Raw genomic sequence first — 6,000 nt, forward strand, 5'->3', positions numbered from 1 at the left:
AAATTGGGTTAGGTTTTGTTAATATTTCTTAATTTCTGTCAGCCTATTAAACTGAGGGTTTTTAAAAATAAAACAATTCTAAATAGTTCCTGCAGAGGCAGACATACAGACAAGCACAACTAGCAACCTGATCTTTTCATTTTAAAAAGAAATTAATTTTCTGGGAAGATGGTGAAGATATCAAAGCTTTATGATGTTGCCTAGGAAGAAATGCAAGAGGAAATGAGAAAATGGAAAAACGAAAACTCATGAAATAGAAATTGTGAAAGTTGGACAGGAACTAATTCATGGAGATGCTGCTAAGCTTGGAGCTGATATTTGGATCTATATGAACAGGCAATGAGTGCAGCCTAGACTACGGGCAGGATGACTAGGCTTGGCTTGGCTAAGGAGTTGGGAAGACAGTTCTCTGGCAGTCACAGAGTCAAGCACTAACTGACATGAGATTTGAAGCTATGGAAAGATACGATGATGCTGTACAACTGTATGATCGAATCTTACATGAAGGTCCAACTAACACTGCACCTGGAAAGCGTAAGATTGCCACTCTAAAAGCCCAGGGCAAGTGTGGAGGCCATTCGGGAATTGAATGAGTGTCTAGAACAATTTGTTGGAGACCAAGAAGCCTGGCCTGGATGTGCAGGGCTTCATATCAATGAACATTGTGGGGAGCCGATATAGGGTTAAGCCTCGGACTGACCTGTTAGCAAAATCACAAACAAGTCTTCTTCCGAGTCTTAAACAACCCAATCCGAGAGGTGGCTGCTGATTTACTCGAGCTGTCATTTAAAAAATAAAAATGGGGGAATTTGCCCGAAGCCGGTCTCCCCTTGCTGCTTGACACAGTTGCTGCAGGAAAGAAGCATCTGTGCAGCTTATGTTTCAAGGGACCTGGCATACTGTTCTTAATATGTTTGCTCCCCTTCTTAGCGCTATGTGTTCTAGCCAGGGCCACCTCCCCGAGAAAGGACTTATGAAGAACTTGGACTAAGACTGTTGGCAATAAATTTGGGACTTGTTGGGCCCACATCCCCAGGGGTCTGCCCACCAGAGAAAGCACCAAAGCCTATACCCCTGGAGATCCACTGACACAGGGCAGTCCCAGGAAAGGCAAGCAGTGGGGCTGGGAGGACATAACCTTTACTGGGTAGGATAATCTCCTTCAGTCACTTCCTTGTAGCTTATCAGTAGAGCAATAGAATAGTGACCTTGGAATAGCCCTTATAGTGGAACAGAGATTAACCTAGACAAGATTAAAATCAACAGAACAAGATAGAGACAGGATTATGGAAATGAAACTAGGAACTGTAGAAGGTTTCCCGAAACATACCATGATGTAATTATAGAGGCATGCTTATGGGATCAAATAGTATAAATATAGATGTAACAGGACAATAAAAAAAAGAACCTGACTATGCTGACCAACTGAACACTGCCTCCGTGTCCTTCATTCTTCGCCGACTCCGTCCATACCTTTGGGAACCCCTGGACCTGCTGGGGATGGACCCCAACAGAACATGACCCGCTAAAGCAGCCTTTTCCTCGGAGAGGCTTATGCTGACTAATCCACACAACCACACAACCACGTACACTGTCAGCAGTACGCTGAGGTGAAACACACCCAAGGGGGACTTGAATACCTTGAACTTTCAAGAAAGTGTTCTGCACAGGCATTGACACTGAGCAGCAGCAATATGAGAGCTTTGTTTGAACTTTACATATGAGCAAGTCATATTGCTTCTAACCCAAAAGCAAGTGCAAACACAGAAAAGAACAATATACTAGTTGGGCAGCTCGTCAAATAAACAGAGCTTACCAGTTTGCAGGTTGAAGGAAGAAGGAAACCGCATGCTCTCTAAAGGCAGTTGAAGGCATGTTGGAAACATGGCAGATTGCCCAGCCTTAAGGTTTCCAAACCTCTTTCCCGTTACCTTTCACAACCGCACAATTGATCTTACTGGCCTGTGTCTTATTTACTGAATGCCCGTGCTATTTACATACTAATTTTCTGTTCAGGCAGTTGTAAAGGATGTGTTTATATCAGCCGTGGGCAAACTACGGCCCGCGGGCCGGATCCGGCCGTTTGAATAAAACTAAAAAAAAAAAAAGACTGTACCCTTTTATGTAACGATGTTTACTTTGAATTTATACTAGTTCACACAAACACTCCATCCATGCTTTTGTTCCGGCCCTCCGGTCCAGTTTAAGAACCCATTGTGGCCCTCGAGTCAAAAAGTTTGCCCACCCCTGGTTTATATGAACCTAAAAATGCCCTTTTTTGCTGAACAGCAAGATGGGGGAAGTACATGGAAGAAAGTTTTAAGAAGAGTCTTGTTGATTGTACACCATTCTCTTCAGATCACACACATATAACTGCTTTTGAACTATAATCTGATGTAGAAATAACCTCGTTAAACAAACCATAATAATTTATTTAAAAACATAAATAAATAAAGTATTTTACCCATAAGACAGGTACAACAATGCAAAAAACATTCATTGATAAGAGTTGGAATAAATTGAACTTATTCATTGAGATGGCTAAGCCTTTTATTAATTTTTAGAGAAGACTTTCAAGATTTATATTTGCCCTTGGTAAACACTTTTTAAGGAGATGGGGGAGGTGGTGCTTCTTAGGTAAGGCAAGTTATTAGTCAATCTTTTAAAAGAGCTCCTTTCCCCATTTTCCCTTTGGTTTTTTTTAGCCTCAGGCAATGTGGGCTGTGTTCCCATCCCTGGTAGTGGTAGGAAGGCCTCAAAAGTTTCTGAGAAGGCAGAGACAGAAGTTACTCTCAGAGAACATTCAGGGTGAATGGGTCACTGCGGCCGGCACTCACGGGGTTCTGGGTTTCACACTCATAGGGTCCTGTGTCATTTCTTGTGACAGGGAGTAAGGTGAGAGTCCTGTTGTCCTTGGACAGCTGCAGCCTGGCACCAGCCGGGGGAGTCTGACTGCTGATCAACCACAGGTAGGTGGTTTCCTGAGCCTGAGGTTCATACATTAACACTACAGGGTCCTGTGCTCCTCAGGTCAGAATTGTGCCTTGTGATGTTGGGTTTGGGTAACTCCGCTGTGCAGATAACAGAGAACATTGTCCTTTGAGTCCTCCAAAGGCTTCTTCAATTGGAGTTGGCACCTCTCACCTCTCAGCCAACTCGAGTTCTTGGAGAAAAAGCACAGACTCTCAGGTGTCAAGTGTCAGGGTTTGATCACAGAAAGACACAGGACTGGGAGTCAGAGACCACCCGGCACCTGTCCTGGTTCCTCACTGACCAACTGACTGCCTGGCCCTTGGGGGCGTGCTGAGTCCCTTCCAGCTACACAGAACCACATAGCTGTGTCGAGATGTGTTTCCACTGAAGCCTCACAGTCCAGGGTTAGCCTAGAGATGAGTAATGATGGGCCACCCCACAGTCATTAAGCCCAGAGAGGACTGGGCAGGGTGTCCTGGAATTGGGTGTCTGAGCAGAAACAATACACAGGGGACCAGAAGCAAGTCTGGCGGTGAGTTTAGTGCCCTGACTGAAGGGCCACGAGGTATGGCAGTCTGCCCAGGAGTTCACTGGTGACTGACATGAGACAGTGACCCCAGAAAGGGTAGAGCAGAGTCCAGGAAGGATTTAGAAAAGAGTGAGGGACAGCGGGAGCTGGCTGGCGGTGGCAGCAGAGCCATCTCTCTGCCCTTGGTCTGTAATGTCCTTTCTGTCACTGCAGAGGGCAGGGATCCTTCCTCAACAATCAGACAAGTGTGGAGGTGGGGGAGCATGCAGGATGGTCTTAGGCGACCCCTGTGAAAGGGTCGTTCGACCGCAAAGGGGTCTCGACCCACAGGTTGAGAACCGCTGGGTTAAAGCATTGATGACAGGATTTAAGTAAACATCTTACTGACTACAAAGTGTATGTTATTTTCACCGCAACATGCTGCCTCTGTTGGCACTGTTAAATGCCAGGCTTCTGGCACAAAATCAATAAGGAAACAGCAGCCTTACATGACACACTAGACTAGATGATTTGATTGATGTTATCAGAGCATTTCACCCCAAAGCAGCAGAAGATACATTCTTTTCAAGTACACATAGTACATTTTCCAGGATAAACCACATGCTAGGCCACAAAACAATCCTCAATAAATTTAAGATTGAAATAATATCCAACATGGTATGGAACTAAAAATCAATTACGATATGGGGAAGGGACATTCCTCTCAGTCAGTTGTTTGCCCCAAGATGGAAGGGTGGGTGAGCTCCCAATCATTGCTGATTGCCAAGAGCACAGGACAGGGGTGAAGTTCAACACCACTGAACCTGCACTTGTCTCTCATAGCACTTAGCCCACTCTGCAATTAAATATTCGTGTGGTTATTGACCGTTTTCTGCCTCCCTCACTAAACTGCAAGTGCCTTGAGCAGGCGGGTAGGAGGGAATATGCTTTGGTTGACTATCTTATGCTGGACCTCTAGAGCTGACTCATGTAATAAACTGTCATTGAGTTGTTAATGGAATGCCTGCACATGCTTCATCATGATCCAGGTCAACAGGCATCACTGTTTTACTGACTACCTAGGCCAATTCTGTCTAATCAAAACATGAGGCAAGCCACATATCCAATTTTAAGTTTTCTAGTAGCTATATTATCAGTTGAAATGTGTCCCTCCCTCCCCAAATCCCTGTATTAAAGTCCTAACCCCAGTACCTTAGAATGTGATCTTATTTGGAAATAGAGTCATTGCAGATGTAATTAGTTAAGATGACATCACTAGGATGGGCTCTAACCCAATATGACTGGTATCCTTATAAAACAAGGAAATTTAGGCTGGCCAGCGAGGCTCAGTGGTTGAGCGCCAACTCATAAACCAGGAGGTCCCGGTTCAATTTCATGTCACTGCAAATGCCACAGGTGTGGGCTTGGTCCCCAGTGGGTGGCATGCAGGAGGCAGCTGATCAATGATTCTCTCTTATCATTGATGTTTCTATCTCCTTCTCCCTTTCTCTTTCTCTCTGAAATAAATTACATTTTTTTTGTTTTGTTTTGTTTTTAAAGAGGAAATTTGGACCCAGAGGCAGAGACCCAAGGAGAAGGCCATGTGAAGGTTGGAATTATGCTGCCACAAGCCAAGGAACACCACAGAAGCTTGGAGAAAAACTTGAACAGATGTTTCCTCACAGGCCTCAGATGGAACCAATCCTGACAACATCTTGATCTTGAACTTCTGGCCTTTAAGACTGTAAGATAATTAATTTCTGTTGTTCTAAGCCAGGGGCCCTCAGACTTTTTAAACAGGGGGCCAGTTCACTGTCCCTCAGACCGTTGGAGGGCCGGACTATAATTTAAAAAAAAACTATGAACAAATTCCTATGCACACTGCACGTATCTTATTTTGAAGTAAAAAAACAAAACGGGAACAAATACAATATTTGTATTTGCATGTGGCCCGCAGGCCGTAGTTTGAGGACCCCTGTCTAAGCCATCCAGTTTGTGAAACTTTGTAATGGAAAAGAAACCTAGCAAACTAATACACTACATTTAAAAGTAAAACTAGCCCTAGCTGGTTTGGCTCAGTGGATAGACCGCCTGGCCTGCAGACTGAAGGGTCCCAGGTTCGATTCCAGTCAAGGGCACATGCTCAGGTTGCGGGATCAATCCCCAGTAGGGGGCATGTAGGGGCAGCCAATCAATGATGTTTCTATCTCTCCCTTTCCCTTTTTCTCTGAAATCAATAAAAATATATTTAAGATGCATAAACAAATAAAAGTAAAAGTAAGCAGGTTAATTTCATGGTATTTTATTTAATTCAGAATATTATAATTCAACAGGTAATCAATATAAAATTATTAATGAGATATTTTACACTTTTTTCATTCTAAGTCTTTGAGATCCAGCAGGTGTTTTACACTCATAGCAAATGTCCATTTGGACTAGTCTTGTTTCAATGGCTCAGTAACTACATGTGGGGAGTGATTCCTACCCTGGGCAGTGCTGACCTGAGTGTTACAGAGCTG

The 6,000-nt window shown here is 44.0% G+C and overlaps 1 pseudogene; it reads left to right on the forward strand.

Moving 5' to 3' along the window:
• Positions 1 to 168: 168 nt before the first annotated feature.
• LOC118674705 lies at positions 169 to 1,906 on the forward strand (annotated as a pseudogene).
• Positions 1,907 to 6,000: the final 4,094 nt, after the last annotated feature.

This window comes from Myotis myotis, unplaced genomic scaffold (genome assembly GCF_014108235.1).
Source record: "Myotis myotis isolate mMyoMyo1 unplaced genomic scaffold, mMyoMyo1.p scaffold_m19_p_19, whole genome shotgun sequence".
NCBI classification, from domain to species: Eukaryota; Metazoa; Chordata; class Mammalia; order Chiroptera; family Vespertilionidae; genus Myotis; species Myotis myotis.